At 43.4% G+C, this 24,693-nt stretch overlaps 1 pseudogene; it reads left to right on the plus strand.

Moving 5' to 3' along the window:
* The first annotated feature begins 477 nt into the window (after nucleotides 1–477).
* LOC139422015 (ADP-ribosylation factor-like protein 9) lies at nucleotides 478–5,949 on the plus strand (annotated as a pseudogene).
* The last annotated feature ends 18,744 nt before the right edge of the window (nucleotides 5,950–24,693 follow it).

A 24,693-nucleotide genomic window follows, 5' to 3' on the forward strand; every position in this document is an offset into this window, starting at 1 on the left:
TTTCACTGTTCACTGGTTACTTTAGTGTAGTTTACAAATGTTTTCAATATTTACTAATTTCACAACTAGAAGTGTTTTAAATATAGGTCATTATGATCTACAGTCCAAAAGAAAACAGTACATCAATGATATTAAATTTCACTGCAGGGTAAATATTTAGGCCCTATTATATAGATAATATTTTTTTTATTTCAAGGGAACTGACATGCCCTTTTGCAATTACATTAAAAATGAACTCAGAGGCTTCGTCCACAAAGTACAGTCAGTAGCTGTTGTTGCGCAGCCCATACCCTCTGCTGTCCACACGAATCGAACCGACTGAAGGGTACAAGGAGGGTGCTGACGGGGCTCCTTCCAGTACAAACAACGCGGAGAGATCAGGTGCACTGTCCACAGTGAAAGTCATTAGATCATTTCATCGTTGGCTAGCTGCTGTGTCCTGGAACGCAACATTATCCGGCCTTCCAGAAGTTCCACATGGTTCTGCTTCGGCACATATCCATCGCCCTTACTGCGGTGGCTGCATTCGGGTCTCGCGTTAAATTATTTATACAGAAGGCGAATATGGTATCCCCAAGCGGAATATTATATGATCAAAGAGGTAAGCTCCTACCTTTGCCATGTAGGCAGTGGCGGTTCTAGACCATTTCAACTGGGGGGGGGGGGGGGGGGGGCAAGTTACATTAATAACGGATGTAAAAAATAAAATAAGAAAGAACGATAGCAAAAATTAGTTATGTAAAAATGATTTCATACTCGGCATTTAGGCCCCCCCCACCCCAGTCGGCATAAATGTATGGCTCTGAAACTGTTGCAATCGGGGGACAGACGCACAGTTTTCACGGTTTATCTCTGAATTCTTGACGTGCCAGAGCGTTAAAGTTCTGTAGGGGCGCCAGTGGAATTGAACGCATGCAGGCATAGAGATGATTTAACGAATCACTTATGTATCGACATGGGGCCTTCCAGCCCAGAGAATGCATATGACAATGATGCGCGTTCATCTCAGAACATGTAAACTGACAATCTGACTTCACGTTGATAATGATGAAGGGTTTTGATAAAGAATGATGCACATAATGAGAATCATACAGGGTTACGGTCCAAGAAAGCTACAATATAAGAAAATGCACACTAATCGTCTAATGTTAAAGGAGAAAATGCAAATCATTCCAAAGTAATTAATATATATATATATATATATGTCACCTTTATTTAACCAGGTAGGCTAGTTGAGAACAAGTTCTCATTTGCAAATGCGACCTGGCCAAGATAAAGCAAAGCAACAACACAGAGTTACACATGGAATAAACAAAACATAGTCAATAATACAGAACAACAAAAGACAACAAAAAGTCTATATACAGTGAGTGCAAATAAGGCAAGATAAGGGAGTTAAGGCAATAACTGTCACGACAGTCGTTGTCACGACTTCTACCGAAGGTAACTCCTCTCCCTGTTCGGGCGGCGCTCGGCGTCACCGGTTTACTAGCCGCCACCGATCCCTTTTTCCTTTTCTGGTTGTTTTGTCTGTGTTCCTTTTCACACCTGGTTTCATATGCGTTTATTTCTGTGTGTATATAGGGCACCTGTTGCCTGCCTTAGTTCGTGCGGGATTAAGCTTGTGTGTATTTGCGCTCGATTATCTTTGATGTTTATTGTTTTCACTATTACGCACGTGTAGTTAAGTTTCGGAACTGAGTTTGTTCCTCCGTGCAAAGTTTCTGTATTGTTTTCACTATTTAGGCACGTGTATGTAAGTGTCGGCACTGTGGTTGTTCCTCCGTGTGTTGGCACGAGTTTCTGATCCTTCGAGAGCTTAGTTTTGGATTTTCGTCTGTGCCATTTTTGTATTGGTGGACTATATATATATTAAACACGCTTCTCAGAAATCCCTGCTCTCCTGCGCCTGACTCCTACATCTCTCACCGAGACGCACCTTATCACAGAATCCCGCACCAGTTATGGAGTCAGCAGGAGCAGACGCACTCCCAGGGTCCGTGGAGGAGGGAGTTCAACACCACACGGCATTGTTACACCGGCTGGGGACCGCCATGGATCAGGTGATGGAGAGATGGGAGAGAGGTGGCCTTCCCACACCTTTATCAGCCACACCCCAACCAGTACCACTACCCTCTCCTTCATTGCCTGGGCACAGTGGGATTCGACTCGCCATCCAGAGGGAGTACGATGGAACGGCGGCCGGGTGCCAGGGGTTCTTACTCCAGATGGACCTATATCTGGCGACCGTTCGTCCGGCTCCTTCGGGAGGTGAGAGCGTGAACGCCCTCGTCTCCTGCCTCTCAGGTAAAGCCCTGGAGTGGGCCAACGCGGTATGGAACGATCCTGACTCGGCGAGGGCCACTACCCAGAGTTCCCCCGCCGCTTTCGGGCCATGTTCAATCACCCACCTGAGGGTCGAGCGGCGGGTGAACGGCTGTTCCATCTGAGGCAGGAGAAGAGGAGTGCTTAGGACTTTGCTCTAGAGTTCCGGGCCTTGGCCGCTGGCGCGGGATGGAACGACAGGGCCTTGATCGATCACTATAGGTGTAGTTTGCGTGAGGACGTCCGTAGGGAGCTGGCCTGTAGAGACACCACCCTCTCCTTGGACCAGTTGGCGACCCGCGGACGTCCAGATCGGGCTCTGTCAGTTCCATCCCCCAGCTCCACCCCTCTAACGCCCATGGAGCTAGGAGGTGCTGCAGCGAGGGTGACCGGAGGAGGGGGCCTTTCCTGTGCCAGCTGTGGTCGCAGAGGGCACACTGCTGACCAGTGCTGAGGGGGTCCTCCAGGGAGTCGAGACGCCAGGCCGAGCACTGCTCGGACACCTCAGGTGAGTTGGCACCAGGCTCACCCAGAGCCCCCTGTTGGTCACATGTATGTATGGATTGTTTTTCCTGAATTTTCCCCTCTTTCCCGGCATAAGGCGCTAGTAGATTCAGGCGCGGCGGGGAATTTTATTGACCACGGTATAGCACACAGGTTAGGGATCCCCCTTGTTCAGCTTGACAAACCCTTCCCAGTGCACGCCTTTGATAGCCGACCATTAGGGTCAGGGCTAGTCAGGGAGGCCACGGCTCCACTGGGTATGGTTACACAGGAGGGTCATGAGGAGAGAATTAGTCTCTTCCTCATTGATTCTCCTCCGTTTCCGGTGGTGTTGGGGATCCCCTGGTTGGCCAATCACAACCCCAGGATTTCGTGGCAACAGAGGGCTCTACAGGGGTGGTCGGAGGAGTGCTCAGGCAGGTGTGTAGGAGTTTCCATTGGTGCTACAACAGTGGAGAGTCCAGACCAAGTCTCCACCGTGCGCATTCCCTCAGAATATGCCGATTTGGCTATCGACGAGGGGATTGTGCGATAAATCTCCTGGTAGTCACTGCACTTCCCAGGAGTCACATGTATCCCCTGTCCCAGGAGGAAACGGTGGCTAGGTGCAGCGGTTCTTAGGGTTTGCCAATCCCCTGTCCCAGGAGGAAACGGTGGCTATGGAGACATACATATCTGAATCTCTGGGGCAGGGGTACATTCGGCCCTCCATCTCACCTGCTTCCTCAAGTTTCTTTTTTGTAAAGAAGAAGGAGGGAGGTCTGCGTCCGTGCATTGACTATAGAGGTCTAAATTCCATCATGGTGGGGTATAGTTACCCGCTACCTCTCATTGCCACGGCGATTTAGTCATTTCACGGAGCACGTTTTTTCACAAAACTGGATCTCAGGAGTGCATATAACTTGGTGCGTATCCGGAAGGGAGATGAGTGGAAGACAGCGTTTAGTACCACATCCGGCCATTATGCGTACCTCGTCATGCCGTACGGGTTGAAGAATGCTCCAGCAGTCTTCCAATCTTTTGTAGACAAGATTCTCAGGGACTTGTACGGACAGGGTGTGGTGGTTTACATCGATGATATTCTGGTCTATTCCGCTACACGCGCCGCGCATGTGTCTCTGGTGCGCAAGATACTTGGCTGACTGTTGGAGCATGACCTGTACGTTAAGGCTGAGAAATGCTTGTTCTTCCAACATGCCGTTCCCTTCCTTGGGTATCGCATTTCCACATCGGGGTTGGTGATGGAGTGTGACTGCATTGCAGCTGTGCGTAATTGGCCGACTCCAACCACGGTAAATGAGGTGCAGCGGTTCTTAGGGTTTGCCAATTACTACCGGAGGTTTATCCAGGGTTTTGGGCAGGTGGCTGTTCCCATTACGTCACTGCTGAAGGGGGGGCCGATACAGTTTATTATATTTACACACATTATATTCAGTACTAGGATTAAAATAAAATTCATACATCTATACAACAACATAATAGTATTCTGATTAGTCAGTCCTGATTTGAAATGTATGCATAATTAGTCATTATTGATTAAAAAAAATCCCTTAACAAAGGTATTTCTGTTTTGTATTAAAAACATGTTCTCACTTTGTCATTATGGGGTATTGAGTGTAGATTGAGGAATTTTTGGTATTTAATCCATTTTAGAATAGGGCTGTAACGTAACAAAATGTGGAAAAAGTCAAGGGGTCTGAATACTTTCCGAATGCACTGTATGTAAACAAAACATATTGCAGTTCTGCACTTTACAGGAGTAACAATGATCTATGTATCTGTACCTTTGAAAATAAAAATGGGATAAGATAACTTCATGTTGCTGTTGTGAGAGAACAGGTGTTCTGATGGCATCCTGCTGTGTCTGCATGTTGAGCAGGAGGAGGGTGGGCAGTGCCAGGTGCTAGTCCTTGGCCTAGACGGAGCTGGGAAGAGCAGTATGCTTCAGGGGTTGACAGCCACAGACGGAGACAAGAGAGGGCACTGCCGTCCCACCAGGGGTTTCAACTTTATGAGCCTCAGTGCCCCTGCCCGTCAGCTGCATTTCCTAGAAAGTAAGCTATGCAGTTTGCACAACAGATTTTTACATATGCTTGCAGGGCAATTCAACCTGCCTGTAAGACTCCATGCAGAGTGCTTTAAGCTTTATCTATCACCTTTAATTTTGTCACAGATTGGCCCTGAAAATGCCAGTGGCTTTACCAAAAGCATTATAATCATGTGCCTTTGCTTAGACTCACTTATACGTTTGGACAACATGCATCATTTACCTTTTCTTGAGTGGAATAATTCATTTGGCCTTCTTGTAGTGTGTCAAACAAATAAGAAAGTAGACAACATAAGTTCATACATCTTCTTTATTGCCTAGCAACACCTCTCAAGTAACCTACCTTCCTACCTCTGTCTGCTGGGCAGAGTACCTGGGGAAGACGCATGCCCTGGTGTATGTGGTTGACTCCACTGATAGACGACGTCTCCCACAGGCCAAGGCTGAGCTGCATCGCCTCCTCAGACTGCACTCACAACTTCCTGTGGTGGTCCTGGGGAACAAACAGGTGACCTTGACTATTATACGGGCTTATACTGTCTATGGGCAGATTTACATCGGAGATAGAAAGACCAAGAGAATGGAAACATATTCAATTTTTATCTAAACATGTTGATCTTAGTGTGGGCAATATGAGTGTCTCGGATATGGATACACCTATACTGGATACATGTATGCTCTCCAGTGAGCACATCCTGTTAGTAACCTCTCACTTGAGCAGTGTTATAATGATACTGTTATAAGTGTGATGTTACAACTGTCATGACCAGTATTGTGATACATCCATGCATCGCTGTTTAGATTGTCAAACTGTTTTATTTATGATTTAGTCATTTTAACAGGTGCTCATCACACTCAGTGTGACTTGATAGTAAACTTCACTGTCCGTCTTGTGTCCCCTCTAGGACAAGTCAGACGCATTGAGTGTGTCAGAGCTCCATGAGGCCCTGTCTCTGGGGGCGGTGGCTGACAAGAGGAGGCTGTTCCTACTGGCTGCCCAGCTAGGCTCAGATGGCCTGATTGTCTCCCGTAATCTGCAGGCCTTCCAGGACTTGCTCCTACAGCTCGTCTGATGCCCCAGGGCAGGAGTAGTGAAAAGTGGGTTGACCAGGCATGTGGGAAGGGGAAAGTGGTCCATTGATGTGCCCGTGTGGTAAGGACCAGTGGCAATTGGCCATGACTGTGTGTGAATATTTTTGAACTAGAGTAGATCCTTCAGGGCCATCTGGAAGGCAGGGAGCGAAAATGATTTGATACAGTCAGGTCCATAATTATTGGCACCCTTGATAAAGATGAGCACAAAAGACTGTAAAAAATAAATAATACTTTATACTAATAAAGTTGCTCAAAGAGATTTTGTTTAACAAGTAATAAAAAAATATAGTTTTTAAATAGACAAATTATCGGCACCCCTGTTTTCAGTACCCTTGCGAGGATAACGACACTGAGCCTCTTTAAAACTACTTTATGAGATTGGAGAACACATTAGGAAGGATCTTAGACCATTCCTCCATATAGAATCTTTCCAGATCCTTGATATCCTTAGTTTGAGCTTATGGACTGCCCTCTTCAATTCAAATAATGCTTCCGAATGCTTCCCTTTTTCAACGCCAAACCCAGCCGATGTGCGTGGCCAAAGAGCTCCATTTCATGTCATCTGAACATAGCATCGCCTGGAGTTTGATAAACGGCATTGGCATTTGGATTGGAACCGGCGCTATGGTCAGATCACATGAAAATAAAGCTTTTTGGCCACGCAGACCAGAGGTATGTTTGGCATTTAAAAACAGAAGCATATGCAGAAAAGTACCTCATACCAAAGGTAAAATATGGTGGTGGATTGTTGATGTTATGGGGCTATTCTGCTTCCACTGGTCCTGGAGCCCTTGTAACGCCAGTTAGCATTGTCTCTCGAAACTACCTTTTAACTTCCTACATACTGGACACATAGACACAAAAATGCTATCCATGAGTTTGGAAAGTAGCGCTCACAAAAAAAATTGCGTACATACACTATATATACAAAAATAATAAATTAGAGGATTCGGCTATTTCAGCCACACCCGTTCCTGACAGGTGTATAAAATGTTTTGTTATTATTAATAACATTATTAATAAAAACATATGTAAGACAGTTGTACTGCAAACATTTATATTGTAGAGCACGGTTAGTACCATGAAATTGTCTTGTCCCTCAGCTCAGGAGTCATGGTTTAGAGACATTTTGAGTTTAAAAATATATTTTTCTCCTTCTTTAAATGACATGATACAATGGAAAGTATTATAGTTATTTAGTGGACTACTTAAATTAAAATATTAAATAAATATTACAAATAATTTACAAGTAATAGCTGTCCCTCTTTCATGTCACTGGTGTTAAAATGTATAAAAATCACAACTTTAAAAAAATACAACATCCTTGCCAAATTCTTCCTGGATCAAAGGTTCATTGGAGACGACTGTTTTGAAAAGCACAGGGTAAGTGTGTACTCTTCATATGTTAACAATTTGATGATTAACTTGGTGATTTCATGCAAGGACTGAAGATGTGTCACTGGTGTTATACAGTTTATAGAAAGGGGAAAGGAAATAAAATTGCATGATTAAGTGATTTATTTACAATTTAAGAAGTGTGGTTTGAGCAACAGTGGCTGCCATCTTAGATATGCCATCTTGTCTGCAGATGTCTCACTGGCTTTATCACTGGCGTTACTGTTCTTGCTGGTAACACCAGGGACATGACAATAACGGCAGTTACAATCAATAACAGCACAATCTTTTTTCTCAAAATAATGTTTTTTAAAACCTTCAACAATTATATTTAATAAATACAAAAATACCTTGCGTATACGGTAAGAAAGCCAATATGTAATTCAGATGAACTAAACCTTTAAGTAGACCTACACTGTTTGTCACGACACAATAATTGATATACTGTTTTAACAAGCTACGCGATTTTGTGGATAGGCGTGAGAGTAGGATTTCATGTTTGTATTATGTTGCATGCATCTTACGCTGGAAATCAAATACAAATACAGTGGGGCAAAAAAGTATTTAGTCAGCCACCAATTGTGCAAGTTCTCCCACTTAAAAAGATGAGGCCTGTAATTTTCATCATCAGTACACTTCAACTATGACAGACAAAATGAGGGGAAAAAAATCCAGAAAATCACATTGTAGGATTTTTAATGAATTTATTTGCAAATTATGGTGGAAAATAAGTATTTGGTCAATAACAAAAGTTTCTCAATAATTTGTAATATACCCTTTGTTGGCAATGACAGAGGTCAAACGTTTTCTGTAAGTCTTCACAAGGTTTTCACACACTGTTGCTGGTATTTTGGCCCATTCCTCCATGCAGATCGCCTCTAGAGCAGTGATGTTTTGGGGCTGTTGCTGGGCAACACGGACTTTCAACTCCCTCCAAAGATTTTCTATGGGGTTGAGATCTTACGAAGCCACTCCTTCGTTGCCCGGGCTTGGGATCATTGTCATGCTGAAAGACCCAGCCACCTTTCATATTCAATGCCCTTGCTGATGGAAGGAGGTTTTCACTCAAAATCTCACGATACATGGCCCCATTCATTCTTTCCTTTACACGGATCAGTCGTCCTGGTCCCTTTGCAGAAAAACAGCCCCAAAGCATGATGTTTCCACCCCCATGCGTAACAGTAGGTATGGTGTTCTTTGGATGCAACTCAGCATTCTTTGTCCTCCAAACACGACGAGTTGAGTTTTTACCAAAAAGTTATATTTTGGTTTCATCTGATCATATGACATTCTTCTTCTGGATTATCCAAATACTCTCTAGCAAACTTCAGACGGACCTGGACATGTACTTGCTTAAGCAGGGGGACACGTCTGGCACTGCAGGATTTGAGTCCCTGGCGGCGTAGTGCGTTACTGATGGTAGACTTTGTTACTTTGGTCCCAGCTCTCTGCAGGTCATTCACTAGGTCCTCCCCCCGTGTGGTTCTGGGATTTTTGCTCACCGTTCTCGCGATCATTTTGACCCCACGGGGTGAGATCTTGCGTGGAGCCCCAGATCGAGGGAGATTATCAGTGGTCTTGTATGTCTTCCATTTCCTAATAATTGCTCCCACAGTTGATTTCTTCAAACTAAGGAGCTTACCTATTGCAGATTCAGTCTTCCCAGCCTGGTGCAGGTCTACAATTTTGTTTCTGGTGTCCTTTGACAGCTCTTTGGTCTTGGCCATAGTGGAGTTTGGAGTGTGACTGTTTGAGGTTGTGGACAGGTGTATTTTATACTGATAACAAGTTCAAACAGGTGCCATTAATACAGGTAACGAGTGGAGGACAGAGGAGCCTCTTAAAGAAGAAGTTACAGGTCTGTGAGAGCCAGACATCTTGCTTGTTTGTAGGTGACCAAATACTTATTTTCCACCATAATTTGCAAATAAATTCATTAAAAATCCTACAATGTAATTTTCTGGATTTTTATTTTGTTCATTTTGTCTGTCGCAGTTGAAGTGTACCTATGATGAAAATTACAGGCCTCTCATCTTTTTTAAGTGGGAGAACTTTTTTGCCCCACTGTATATATTACATCTTTACCGACAACGAATCTGTTGTGTTATGAAAGACACATTTTAGTCAATCAATCTTTTGGTCTTAATCTTTGATCAATAACCCTAATTTTATTGTTCATATTAAATCAACCCATCTCATGAAACCTGAAATGTGTAATTAAAAATTACTGATAAATTGATACAATTTCTTTGAAATAATCTTATGTTTGTCATTGGTTTCACATTGTGTCACTGTATGGCATATTGGTGTTCTGGCATCAGAGTTGCCCAATTTAACTTAATATGGTTTTTGTATCTACCTAACTGTTGCTACATTCATTAGTAAACATTTTAAGGATATTTTGATGATTCAATCTTTATTATTTATGTTACAAAAAAATATTAGTATAAATGGGAAAATGTCAGACAATAGAATAGAACACATGCATGTTTAAAGTAAATTATCAATCCAAACAATTTCTTAGTATTACCATAAATGTTTGTCTTTGACTATATATGCAAAGTAAAGACTGAAATTATATTCTAGAAAGCCTGAATTGTCATCTAAAATATAGTTAACACCAGTGCCAAAAAAGGCTGTTAGGGAATGATCAGAATTAGTTGGGTAACATAGATAAGATTTTTTATTTTCATGATATGCTTATGAGTTATTTCTCATAAGAATGTATTTTGTTGTACTATAGTGGTGGCCATTGGCAGTTATCTGTTCTATGTCAAGACTAAGTTGCATGGGCCGCAGAGAGGGGAGAGGTCAAGGGGTCATCATGTGTAAACATATCTTTTGACCTATAGCCCCACTCTCCTCTCCGTGAGTTTGTCCAGGATTGGTTGTATTTAGAATTGGTTCTATCTAAATGACAATTTGATATATATCATAGGGTGGGGGTAATGTCTTGGTACCATTTTGTACCAAGGACGAGATAAGAGCTTTGTTTAGGAGACCAAACTGAACGATAATTTATAGCCAACTGTCTTCTTTGGGGATACTCCTCTGAAGTAAAGTCTTTTCTTTGTGTAAGTTCCTAAGACCTGTGTTTTGTCATGTCGTTTTGAGAGGGGGTTGGGGTTGGATCTTTGCTATTAAGGAACCCATTTGCCATTATGTTGAGCACTCTCAACTTTTCATTAGAGATACTGAACTGTTGAAAGTCAAAATGCTATTGCAAAAGCTTAATTATTATTAAAGGTGAAGATTAAGCATAACTCTGACTCGTGTGTGATTTGCTCTCTCATCATTTGGTAATTAAGGAAATTTCCACGACAAGGCAGAACAAGCATTTTTTTAATGTAATGTAGTAAAAATATACAAATGTTAAGCTGTCATTTGTTGATTTATAATGTTAAGGGGTTAACTATTATCTGACTAAGTTTAGATTTTTACAATTTGTAAAAAGTTGGCTGTTCAAGAAGCCACCATTTTCATAGAATGACCCAGTTAATATAAGTTAAGCATGTAAATTGATGTAAGATTAATATAAATAGGTGTATAGACTTTGTTGTTGAGAAATTCATTCTCTGTTTGAATTATTCAATATTTGTATGTTTTAACTTTTAGGAGGCAGTTGTTTTGCAGACAGCTTTTATTAAAACATACCTTTCAATCGTCTGATCTTCAACCTTGTTATCAATGACCAGTCATTCCTAAATCATGTATGAATTGTAATGCCATGTTTCTACTGCAGTGGCACCTCTGGGTGTTTTGTTTGACTGCTAAAGTGAAGTGTGATTATTAAAGTGATGGCCTTATTTGTTTAAATCTTAGGTTTTTTGACACAGTGGGAAAGTAGAGGCACTTTTTTATGGGGGTAGAGCAGCTTTAATATCAGATTGTGGGTTCTATCATTTTAACTGTTTGCATCATTTCTAATTCACTTTATTTTTCTTTACCCTGTTTTTCACCCATCCCTACCATCTGTTTGAATGTTAAATGACGAGACAGAGGCATTGATGCGAGTAACCAGTCTTGTTCAGTACATCACAACACATCCAGGTATCTCAAGCACCCCGGTAAAACACAAGAGTTGAAGTAATGAACATTTACCAACAGATGGCATCACTGTGCCATCTTACACCCATAACATCTTCCCTTTAATAAAATAGAACAGGAGGTGTCAATTCACTAACAAAACAAACCTAGTAATAATTTCCAGCATGAACAGTTTAGTATTTTCTTTCTTTTCTCAGGTAACAACACATTTTGATATTCTCTTAACTTTTATCTCTGTCTGTCAACAATCCCTGATGGGAAACCTACAGATTAAGTATTTTTGGTGGCTGGGACAGACGCCCGCAGCGTGAAAAGACAGAGGGCTTGTCTGTGAGGACTGCGGGTTCCCGCACAGGCATGTCACCTGACTTTCTAAGGGGAGAATTGATGGGCGAGGGAGCGGCCGACCTGTGATCCCCTGGCTCTTCGCCCAGTGCCTCAGGCCCCATGTGACTTGCTGGGGTTCTGTCTTTTGTCATGCGACCACATTTGACCGGGCTGCTATCCATGCCTTCTGTCAGGGTATTGCGCCACTGCAGGATTGCTTTCCAGGCATCTTTGCCCTCTCGCAGATTATTTTTGCAGAGGTTCTTTGCGATTTTTACTGCGGACTCCGCCTTCCCATTAGCTTTTGGGTATCGTGGTGATGAAGTGACGTGCTCGAATTCCCCATCCTGCAGCAAATTTTCGGAACTCAACTCCGGAGAATTGGGGTCCATTGTCTGAAATTACCCTATTTGGCTGGGCATAGCGGGCAAACTGAGCCTTGCAGCATTTGATCGTTGTCTCTGCTGAGAGGTCAGGGAGGAGGTCAATCTCCCAAAAGTCTGAGTAATGATCGACTACCAGCAGAAAGTCTTTGCCACTGTGCTGGAAGAGATCTAGACTTACTATCTGCCAGGGGCGCATCGGTAGCTCGTGGGACATCATCGTCTCTCTCTGTTGCTCAATGGCATAGTCTTTGATTTCACTCTGCATTCCTGGCCAATACAGTGTGTCACGTGCTTGTCTGTAACAGGTCTCACCTCCTATGTGACTTGAGTGCACGATTGCCAACATCTCAGGGCGCAGAGACCGGGGAATAACGACTCTCTGACTCTTGAATATTACTCAGTTTTGAACACTGAGCTCCTCTTTGACTGGCCAATATTCTCTGACGGCTAAAGCAGTTTCTTCCTTGCAGTCGGGCCAGCCCATCAGAATCACAGACCTCAATGCCTGGAGTTGCTCGTCCCTGTCTGTGTGCTGTCTGATTTGTATAAGGCGCTGGTCCGTAACATTGAGGTAGTCAGCCTGGTTGATGTGTTCAACATCCACTTGCTCTGTTTGTAAGCTGCACACTGCGTGTTGTTCATGCGAGTGCCTGATGCAGTAGCCCTGCTGAGCGTGTCACTCACATACATCTCTAGCCCTGGCTTATACACCACCTTGAGGTTGTGGTTAAGGGCGCTCTACTGTAGCGCCAGCTGTGCCACAAGAGACTCTGGGTTCGCGCCCAGGCTCTGTCGTAACCGGCCGCGACCGGGAGGTCAGTGGGGTGACGCACAATTGGCCTAGCGTCATCCTGGTTAGGGAGGGCTTGGCCGGTAGGGATATCCTTGTCTCATCACGCAACTCCTGTGGCGGGCCGGGCGCAGTGCGCGCTAGCCAAGGTTGCCAGGTGCACAGTGTTTCCTCCGACACATTGGTGCAGCTGGCTTCCGGGTTGGATGCGCACTGTGCGGCTTGGTTGGGTTGTGTATCGGAGGACGCATGACCTTCAACCTTTGTCTCTCCTGAGCCCGTACGGGAGTTGTAGCGATGAGACAAGATAAGATAGCTACTAACAATTGGATACCATGAAATTGGGGAGAAAAAGGGGTAAAAAAAAAATATATATATATATATATATATATAAAAAAAAGAGAGTCTATGAACAAGAACGCCGCAGGAAGCCTACCATGTGTCAATCTACCTCAAAGCAGGTAACAGTACATCCCCAGATAACTCCATGTGAAGGCGGGGTCAATGCTGGTGCATGCAGTGACACTTCTCTCACATCAAGCACCAAACAAGATGGGCAGAGTGCAAGTATCGAGAGACTCATTCACCTGCTTGAACGTACCTTAGAGAAGAGCATACCCAGGAGAGAATCTATGAACGGGCCTTATGTTATGGTTTCACAGACACAGGCAAAGGCAACATATTTCCCCGCCCAACCCTTCAGGCGTAGGGAATGCAGGGTTTGTGGCTCAACAGATCACTCCACTGTGATGCACTGTAGACATGAGAACTGGCCTCTGGTGCTTTTCCCCAGATCATTGGAAGTCAAATTGTCCAAAACCGGGGGAACGCTATGCCAATCCCGGTGGTGAGAGATGCCCACCACAACAGCAGCAACCATTAAAACTGACACGCCCACAGGTGAAGGGGGAATGTGGGTGTTCAACTGTCTACCCCCAAGAAAGAATTTGATGATCTCTAGAAAACGTATGAGATTTTGTGCTCTCTCCTGCAAAAGCGCTAGCGTCTCTCCTGGCCAATAATCTGCAGAAATGTGCAACGCCAAATGCTAATCGTACTCAATAAAACTCAAACTTCCATTAAAACACACATGCAGGGTACTCAATTAAAGCTACACTCGTTGTGAATCTAGCCAACATGTCAGATTTTAAAAATGCTTTTCGGCGAAAGCATGAGAAGCTATTATCTGATAGCATGCAACACCCCGAAATAACTGAAGGGAACGTAAACAAAATAATTAGCGTAGCCGGCGCTACACAAAACGCAGAAATAAAATATAAAACATTCATTACCTTTGACGAGCTTCTTTGTTGGCACTCCTATATGTCCCATAAACATCACAATTGGGTATTTTTCCCGATTAAATCCGTCCATGTATACCCAAAATGTCAATTTATATAGCCCGTCTGATCCATGGCAAAACTCCGTTCCAAAACGCAACGTCATTTTTTTAAATTAAAAAAGTTGTCTATAAACTTTTACAAAACACTTCAAACTACGTTTGTAACCCAACTTTAGGTATTTGTAAACGTTAATAATCGATCAAATTGATCACTGGGCGATCTGTATTCAATAGCAGCTACTCTTGAAATCAGCGTGCATTGTCTCTCTCCCATAAGCCTCTTCCTGTTCCTGGAGGACAGGAAGGGCCTATTTCTTATTCCACCAAGGATTTAAACCAACAACCATCGTGTGGAAGTTGTAGGAACTGCAACCTCACCGTTATCTATTTTCGCTTGCGATAGACAATTCAGAGACTGGCGGATGAATACTTTTTTGTGGTTTTTGTGACCAGGTTTTTCTTGGGATTTCGCTTGCTGTTCACGTTCTGTTATAGTCACAGACATTATTTAACCAGTTTTAGAAACTTCAGGGTGTTTTCTATCCACACATACTAATCCTATGCATATGAAAGGCACTGACGAATACTGGAAGCTCGTCAACAACATGGATGGCCAGACCCACTCACCAGAGGGTGAGCAGTTTCTGCAGATGATGACAAGTGTCACAAGATGGAAGGGACAGCAAGTCGATGACAAGATTGGGACAGCGAAGCTCACTCAAGCTGTGACTCTTTCGCCCAAGACTGAACACTTAGTTTGGGGTAAACTTCCTAAAAATGTGGCATTGTCTCCAGGCAGCACTGTAATAGTCAAACCTACCAGGTCAAAGGTCATGCCCAGAAACATACTCGTGGGTAGAGTTATTACACCCATGTGGGGAGATGGCTGGGTCCCTTTAAAGCAGGGGTGTCAAAGTCAAATGGACGGAGGGCCAAATAAAAAAATCAGCTACAAGACGAGGGCCGGACTGTTCGAATGTTCATTGAAAAAATTTTAAATGACGCATATAGTCTAGTGAACCTAATTGAACCTACTGAAAACCTAACAAATATATTACAATATGATCAGATAAATAAAGCAATATTTTCTTATGGCTCTGTCAGTAATCTTTAATTTTCAACAGACACAAAAGACAAATTTCCTTTATATAAATATCCCCATAACATGAACATTAAATGAAAGAAACCGGTATTCAAGGCACCATCAGTAGACTATATTTTCTATTTTAGCAAAAGTGGGCTAAATTTACTTCAAAGAAAAAACAATAATAGCAATTTTCTATCATCCACTCAACTGAAATATTTTAAAAATATAATTGGATTGAAATACAAAAAAATAAAGTGCAAAAATCTATTAATCAAAAACAACACTTTGTTTAAGGAGAAGTAACATGCAGTGAAAACAAATATTAAATTTTAACTTTTAAACTTGAACTGAGTAAAAACTCTAAATATGTGATTGCACAGTAATGTTCACTTGTTTGAGGTTGAGGGTGATACTTGGTGGTGTCCCATCTTTTCCACAAGTTCATCAATGTTCGGGGTAAGGCTCTGAGCTGAAGAAATCCTCAGAATTGAGTGGAGGTGTTCAGCAGTAAGTCGACTTCTGTGTGATGTTTTGTTCAGGTTCATCAAAGAAAACAGTTGTTCACACAGGTATGTGCTGCCAAACATAGACAACGTTTGAGCAGCCTGGATGCGCAGCTGGGGCATTGTGCCGGGGAGGAAACGGGCGAACTCCGCAGCACCCACTGCCGCATATTTTGCCCTCAGTGCATCATTGCATTGGAGGTCAATCAACTCCATTTGGAGGTTTGGTGGTGAGCTTTCCACGTCAACAGCAAATGGGTTACCGAGCAGTTCCAACCTGCTTTTTTGTGCTTCAAAGTCAGCAAATCGGCGTCGAAAGTCAGCGGCAAGCATACCTATTTTATCAGCCAACTGTGTGCTCGGGAACGCACTGGTAGAGAGCTTCTCTTTCATGGTCTGGCAGCTGGGAAAGTGGCTCAAATTTTCTTTCCGCATCTGCGTCTCCCACAGAGTCAGTTTGGTTTTAAATGCCTTCACTGTACTGTACATATCAGAGATGACACGATCCCGACCCTGCAGCTGCAAGTTTATTGCATTCAGATGACTCGTAATGTCACAAAGAAAAGCCATTTCACACAGAAACATTTTGTCTCGGAGTTGTGTTGTGTCTTTCCCTTTGCTGTCCAAGAACAGACAAATCTCCTCACGAAGCTCGAAACATCTTTGAAGCACCTTTCCCTGGCTTAGCCATCGCACCTCTGTGTGATAAGGCAAATCACCATGCTCCGTTTCTAACTCCGTCAGAAATGCCTTGAACTGGCGGTGATTCAAACCTTTGGCTCTGATAAAGTTAACTGTGCGCGTGATGATGCTCATTACATGCTCCATTTTCAAGGCTTTACCGCACAACGCTTCCTGGTGTATGATACAATGATAAGCTGTCAGCTCACCTGTCGCGTTTTCCTCTTGCATCTTTTCCCGTATCTTCGCCACCAGTCCGCTCCTGTGTCCACACATCGCAGGTGCTCCGTCGGTTGTCAAACCCACGAGTTTTTCCCAAGGCAGCTCCATCTCATTTACACATCTTGACACCTCTTCATACAAATCATGCCCCGTAGTTGTGCCATGCATAGGACGTAAAGCCAAAAACTCCTCTGTCACGCTTAGGTTGGAGTCCACTCCGCGGATGAAAATTGACAACTGGGCAATGTCAGAAATGTCGGTGCTCTCATCCACAGCCAAGGAATATGCAATAAAATCTTTTCCCTTTTTCACAAGCTGCTCTTTTAGATTGATGGACAACTGGTCTACTCTCTCGGCAATGGTGTTTCTGCTCAGACTCACATTTAAAAAGAGTTGCCTTTTTTCTGGGCAAACTTCGTCACAAACTTTAATCATGCAGTTTTTGATGAAATCCCCCTCCGTAAATGGCCGGGCTGATTTAGCGATCTCTTCTGCCAAAATAAAACTGGCCTTGACAGTTGCGTCCGCGTGTGTGTCCGCGTGTTTCGTTTCATAATGTCGTCTCAGATTATACTCTTTCAGTACCGCCACACTTTCTCCACACAGAAGACACACAGGTTTTCCAGCTACCTTCGTGAACATATACTCCGACTCCCACCTTGTTTGAAACCCCCGGTTCTCAGTATCCACCTTCCGTTTTGCCATTTTTGATGGGTATCTGAAAGTTAATTTTACTGTGATGCTGACGACTGCTGTGCCAATAAATATTGAAATGAAGCAGCCTACTGCTCGGTGCGTCACCTTTGCATTGTGGGAAATGTAGTATTGGTGCGTGTAAAAGATCTGCGGGCTGCCGGCTTGCTGCGGGCCGGTTCTAATAATAAATCAAGATCATCCCAGGGGCCGTAAAAAACCTTCTTGCGGGCCGGATGTGGCCCGCGGGCCTTGACTCTGACATATGTGCTTTAAAGGTAGTAAACTGTTCTGACAAACATCTCACCCTAAGACGTAACATGAAGTTGGCCGATGTGTCTACATGCTTGGCTGTCGAGGATGCAACAATCTTTCAGGGACTTCATGAAGTGAGGAAAACCCCAATGGAACAGAAGCAGGATGACAATGGCTGCCACAATCTGAAACAAAGACTGTCTGATCTAGGATTAGTAGACATTGACATTGATGGATGCCAGGTAACTGACCAGTGGAAAGAGAAGCTTGTGAATACCATCACAAAATATGAAGACATCTTCTCAAGGCATAATCTGGACTGCGGAGAAGCCAGGGGTTATGTTCACCGCATCCACCTGGTTGATGACAGACCCTTCCGGCTACCATAGAGAAGAGTTCCGCCTGCTCATTACCTGAAGCTGAGGAAGGTATTGACAGACATTGAAGAAGTAGGTGTTATACGCAAGTCAGTTAGTGAGTATGCCTCCCCTTTAGTCATGGTATGGAAGAAAGACGGGAGTCTGAGGTTATGCACTGACTTCAAGTGGATGAATGCACGAACGGTGAAGGACACTCATCCCCTTCCTCATCAAGCAGATTGCCTCGCAGCCCTTGGTGGCAGTGCATTTTTCAGCACCATGGACTTGACCTCAGGATTTTATAACATTCCAGTTCATGAAGAGGACAAGAAGTACACAGCCTTTACCACACCGATGGGACTTTATGAGTACAATCGCATGCCACATGGTCAGTGTAACAGCCCGGCCTCTTTCATGAGAATGATGTTAAGTATATTTGGGGAACTAAACTTCTCAAATCTCCTTTGTTACCTAGATGACTTGTTGGTCTTTGCACCCACCGAGGAACAGGCTCTACAGCGACTTGAAGCTGTGTTTAGCCGTCTAAGAGCCAACAATCTCAAACTAGCACCCAAAAAATGCCACTTCCTACGAAAAACAGTTAAATTCCTCGGACATATCATTAAAGAAGACGGTGTGTCAGTGGATCCTGATAAGGTGGAGGCCATTGCCAAGATGAGCCATGCTCAGCTGATGGAGGCAGACGGATGCACTCCCTCTGCTCGGAGGCTGAAATCCTTCTTGGGTATGGTATTATATTACCAGCACTTCATTCCTGACTGTTCTGCTATAGCCAGACCTTTGTTTGCACTCACTGGGGGTCAAAAGAGAAGAGGAAGAGATGAGAAGAAGGGCAACAGTGGGATTTTCCGGAAGAAGACGCTATCGGATTGGACTGAGGAGTGTGTCGTTGCATTCCAGAAGCTGAAGGATGCTCTTTTGAATTGTGTCGTGCTAGCTCACCCTGATTTCGAGAGGCCGTCCATTCTCTTCAATGACGCTTCCTTGGATGGTTTTGGGGCTGTGCTTTGCCAAGTACCTGAAGGTGAAGATAAGGCAAGGCCCATAGCATTTGCGAGCAAGACCCTGAGTAAGTCGCAGAGAAGGTATCCGGCACACAGACTTGAATTTCTAGCACTGAAATGGAGTGTGTGTGAGAAATTCAGTCACTGGCTTAACCTGTTGGATCTCTAGGGGCGCTATTTCATTTTTGGATAAAAAACGTTCCCGTTTTAAGCGCAATATTTTGTCACGAAAAGATGCTCGACTATGCATATTCTTGACAGTTTTGGAAAGAAAACACTCTGAAGTTTCAGAATCTGCAAAGATATGGTCTGTAAGTGCCCCAGAACTCATTCTACAGGCGAAACCAAGATGAAACGTCAAACAGGAAATTAGCAGAATTTCTGAAGCTCTGTTTTCTAATGTCTCCTTATATGGCTGTGAATGCGACAGGAATAAGCTTAGACCTTCTGCCGTTTCCCCAAGATGTCGGCAGGATTGTGACGTATTTGTAGGCATATCATTGGAAGATTGACCATAAGAGACTACATTTTCCAAGTGTCCGCCTGGTGTCCTGCGTCGAATTTGGTGCGCAAAGCCAGGTGCAAGTATTTTTCCATTTGATTGAGAGGAGAAACCATGCTTCCACGAACGATATATCATCGAAGAGATATGTGAAAAACAACTTGAGGATTGATTCTAAACAACGTTTGCCATGTTTTCAGTCGATATTATGGAGTTAATTTGGAAAAAAGTTCGCGTTTTGAGGACTGAATTTTCGTTTTTTTTTGGTAGCCAAATGTGATGTACAAAACGGAGCTATTTCTAATACACAAAGAATCTTTTTGGAAAAACTGAGCATTTGCTATCTAACTGAGAGTCTCCTCATTGAAAACATCCGAAGTTCTTCAAAGGTAAATTATTTTATTTGAAGGCTTTTATGTTTTTGTTGAAATGTTGCGTGCTGGATGCTAACGCTAATGCTAACGCTAAATGCTACGCTAGCTAGCTACTTTTACACAAATTATTGTTTTCCTATGGTTGAGAAGCATATTTTGAAAATCTGAGATGACAGTGTTGTTTACAAAAGGCTAAGCTTGAGAGATGGCATATTTATTTCATTTCATTTGCGATTTTCATGAATAGTTAACGTTGCGTTATGGTAATGAGCTTGAGTTTGTATTCACGATCCCGGATCCGGGATGGGGAGATCAGAGAGGTTTTAAGGGGCACGAGTTCACTTTCTGGACAGATAGTAACCCGTTAACGTACATCATGACAAAACCCAAGCTGGACGCTTGCGAGCAAAGATGGGTTGCCAAGCTGGCACCATACAACTTTGATTTGAAGCGTATCCCAGGCAGCAAGAATACAGTAGCAGATGCACTGAGCCGCGACCCCTTTGCAGTGACTGTCGCGCAGAGACTGATGAGGGAGTCCTATGATGTCCAAGATGCCTTCCGTTGGGCTTCTTATCCCCAGGAGATAACCTCTTTGACCACTGCTGAAGTGAAGGCCATATGTCAGCTCCATATCGACTGGGAATGTTCAACGGAGATGCAAGCAATCCAGCTTGGTTCCAACACCCAACGGCTGCTTTCTCCTGGTATTGACACTTTGCCTGAACTCTCGCACGAGGAACTTCGAGATCTCCAGCTGCAAGACTCTGTGACTTCCATGGTCATCCCTTTCGTCTTCAATAAGAAACGGCCCACCAGACGAGATCGATACAATGTTTCTTCTAAAGTGTTGTTGCTGATGAAACAGTGGGATCGCTTGATCCTAAGAGAGGGAGTTCTGTATCGTGTCATTAAGGAGAGTCACACAAACCGGAGAAAGTTCCAGTATGTCTTGCCAGAGGTGTTGAGACTCAAAGCGATGACTGGCATTCACGACCTTGCAGGACATCAAGGCCAAGCTAGAACTCTAGCTCTGGCCAGACTGAGATTTTCTGGCCTGCAATGGAGAGAGACATCAAGGAGTATGTGCGCTGCTGCCAGAGATGCGTTCTAGCAAAGACTCCAGAGCCAGCGGCTAGAGCCCCGTTAGAGAGCATCAAAACTTGCTCTCCCATGGAGTTGGTGTGTTTGGATTTTTGGACAGCGGAAGACAATAAGAAGAACTCAGTTGATGTTCTGGTGGTGACTGACCACTTCACTAAACTTGCCCATGCATGGCCATGCAGAAACCAGACAGCCAAGAAAGTATCTCGTAAACTGTGGGATCATGTCTTCTGTGTCTACGGATTTGCATCAAGGATCCATACTGATCAAGGCGCAAATTTTGAGAGTGAGCTAATAGCAGAACTGCTTAAGCTCTCCGGTGTCCAAAAGTCAAGAACCACAGCATATCACCCAATGGGGAATGGAGAAACTGAATGCTTCAACGGGACTTTAGGTAGCATGCTCAGGAGTCTGCCCTTGAAAACCAAAGAACATTGGCCTGAACAAATCCAGTCATTAACATTTGCCTACAATGCCGCTGTTCATGAGACTATGGGCTATGCTCCATTCTTTCTCATGTTTGGTAGAGTCCCTCGGTTACCAGTGGATGTTACGTTGCGCAATGTTTTGGACGACTCCAGTGTTGTGGATTACAACAAGTATGTCGAGACTCTGATCACTGGGCTGAAGGAAGCTATGAGTGTTGCCCAAAGGCACACTGACAAGCAACAGAGACGACAAGGTCGGGAGTATGACAAGCGGGTTAAAGGCATCGGTTTGTCCATGGGGGATAGTGTCCTCATCGCCAACAAGGGTTAAAGGGATCGCCGCAAGCTGGCTGACAAGTGGAACCCCGAGATTTTCACAGTGACTTCAGTTAATCCACAAACTCGCACGTACATAATCCAAGACCGTTACAGCAGAGAAAGTGTTAAGGGAATTTTTATCAATAATGACTAATTATGTATACATTTCAATCAAGACTGACTAATCAGAATACTATTATGTTACTGTATATGTACTAATCAGAATAATATTATGTTACTGTATATGTATGAATTTTCTTTTTAATCCTAGTACTGAATATAATGTGTGTAAATATAATCAAGAATTAGAACAATGACTGTCTGTACCATAGTAGAAATGAATGAATTTATAGCCAGACTGGCTAGAAGGCTTATCTACACAAGCTGGCCTTGGCTCGGTCATATATTATCTTAATAGGGAGAGACATGTGAGAACCATACAGCCATTGTACTAGAGCGGAGATGACACGGGCTAGTACTAAAACTAATGACGTCATTTTCAGTTTATAACCTGTGATAAAATGTGTAATGGGCAGTACTCTCGTGAATAAACGCTGCTGGTTGACTTTAAGACTGGGCTCTGTCCATTTTATACAAATAAGGGTCATACAAATTCTTATGAATTGACAGAGTGTTTGATTTTAATTGGGTATTATAACAGAGGAATTTAATTCCTGCAACAGAAAGTGGTTCACAGGAATCTACTGCTGCAGGTGAATTTCTTGCCATTTGAAATTGATGATTCAGTGCACTTCAATGACAGTGATGCTGCAGGGCCTTCAATCAATGTAGATGCAGGAGAAGTCACCCACTCCGGCGATGGACTGGACAGGGAAGACATGGAGGACTCTGGGGAGGAAAGTGCATCCTGGCTGGCGGAGGATTCAAGCGATTACTCCGAGCTCTGGACATCGGATGGAAAGTCAGAGCCAGAAGAACCTTGTTTGCTTGAGGAAAATGACTGGGGAAGCACCTCTGAGATTCTGGAGCTGATTCCTTCAAACCCACTTCTGATCAATGATCTAAGGCCAGAGCCACTGTTAGTCACCATGGCCTCTAGCCCCGTGGCAGGTCGCCCAAGGGCGGGGAGGGTAGTTAAACCAGTCAAGAGACTAATAGTGTCAATCCACCAGAAGGTGTACATTTAACATAGTACAGAGATGATTTAGTACAGGATTATTTTTTTAAAGGCTTCATGAATAATGATGTATATTTAGAGGTTACTCATAAGTGGATGGTATTGTTAAGATGCACTTGTACTTTTTAGGATGATATCAACATTCTGAATTCAACATGTGGTTAATAGCTAGCTAAGGTATTAGCAGGCTATTGTATGTGAACTATGGCTAGCTCCTCAAATGATCCCAGTCCCTCCTATTGTGCATCTGTTGTAGAAAGAGGCGACAATTCTCAGAACATATGTGCTCTACAAATGTTTTATTTCCTTTTGGATGCAGGTATGTGGTTTTATCTATGTAAAATATGTTATGTATAATAAGGAGAGTGTATACATTTTTGCATTCAAAAATAATTTTGATGCACTGAGAGAGAAAGGGGCGACGATTCTCAGAACATATGTGCTCTACAAATGTTTTATTTCCTTTTGGATGCAGATGCAGAGAGTGAGTTCTGCTTGATTAAAACTACCTGATCTCCAAAGTCCACGTCTATAGTCTCAATCAACCACACACAACGCAGTTACAGCGGTGCAGTATAGCACCGGTTACATGCACACACAAAAAATAAAACAATGATCGAAAGACCTGTGTTGCCCTTGTTAATGCAGAGAGATGATCTACAACTTCTTAATCATAGCCTCAATTTTGTCCCGCACATTGAATATAGTTGCAGAGTCCCTGTAATCCTAGATTCAGATCATTCAAGCGAGAAAAAACCTTAGCCAGATAGGCCAGTCGTGTGAGAAACTCGTCATCATGCAAGCGGTCAGACAAATGAAAATGGTCAGTAAAGACAACTTTAAGCTCATCTCTCAATTTAAAAAAACGTGTTAATACTTTGCCCCTTGATAACCAGCGCAGTGAATTCTATGCGTTACAGCTGGATGAGTCAACAGATGTGGTGGGCCTGGTTGTAAAAGCGTTAATGGTCAAGATCCATATCATTGCATAATGCAGAAAATACGAGCGTCCAGGGGCCTTGCTTTAACAAAGTTAATCATTTTTACTGTAGTGTCCAAAACGTCTTTCAAGCTGTCAGGCATTTCCTTTGCAGCAAGAGCCTCTTGGTGGATGCCACAGTGTACCCAAGTGGTGTCAGGAGGAACTGCTTGCACGCGCGTTACCCCTCCACTATGTCTCCCTGTCATGGCTTTTGTGCCACCAGTACAGATAAACACATCTTGACCAGTCCATTTGATGTCACAAAGCGGTCCAGTACTTTTAAAAATATCCTCTCATGTCGTCCTGGTTTCCAGTGGTTTGCAGAAGAGGATGTCTTCCTTAATTGGCCCCCCATAAACGTAACGGACATATACCAGGAGCTGTGCCAGGCCCACCACATCTGTTGACTCATCCAGCTGTAACGCATATAATTCACTGGCTTGTATGCGAAGCAGTAATTGTTTCAAAACATCTCCTGCCATGTAGAGCTGGTATGTCTATTTTCGAGCAAACGGAATGAGCTGCAGCTACGTTTGGCTACATACGGACCATTAGTAGAATTCCCATGAGAGCAACGGTTAATGTGATTGATGTTAATTATTTGACTATGCTACCCGTATTTGACATTGTGTGGTTATTCCGCTGAACAGTAGATCGTTTAATTTTATTTTTGGCAGTGAAACGAGGCTACTCAGGTGAGAAAAAAATATCACCCAAATGTATAGCCCCGTTAGAAAATCTAAATGGACTTTTTGAAAATGTCA

Source organism: Oncorhynchus clarkii, chromosome 12, assembly GCF_045791955.1.
Source record: "Oncorhynchus clarkii lewisi isolate Uvic-CL-2024 chromosome 12, UVic_Ocla_1.0, whole genome shotgun sequence".
NCBI classification, from domain to species: Eukaryota; Metazoa; Chordata; class Actinopteri; order Salmoniformes; family Salmonidae; genus Oncorhynchus; species Oncorhynchus clarkii.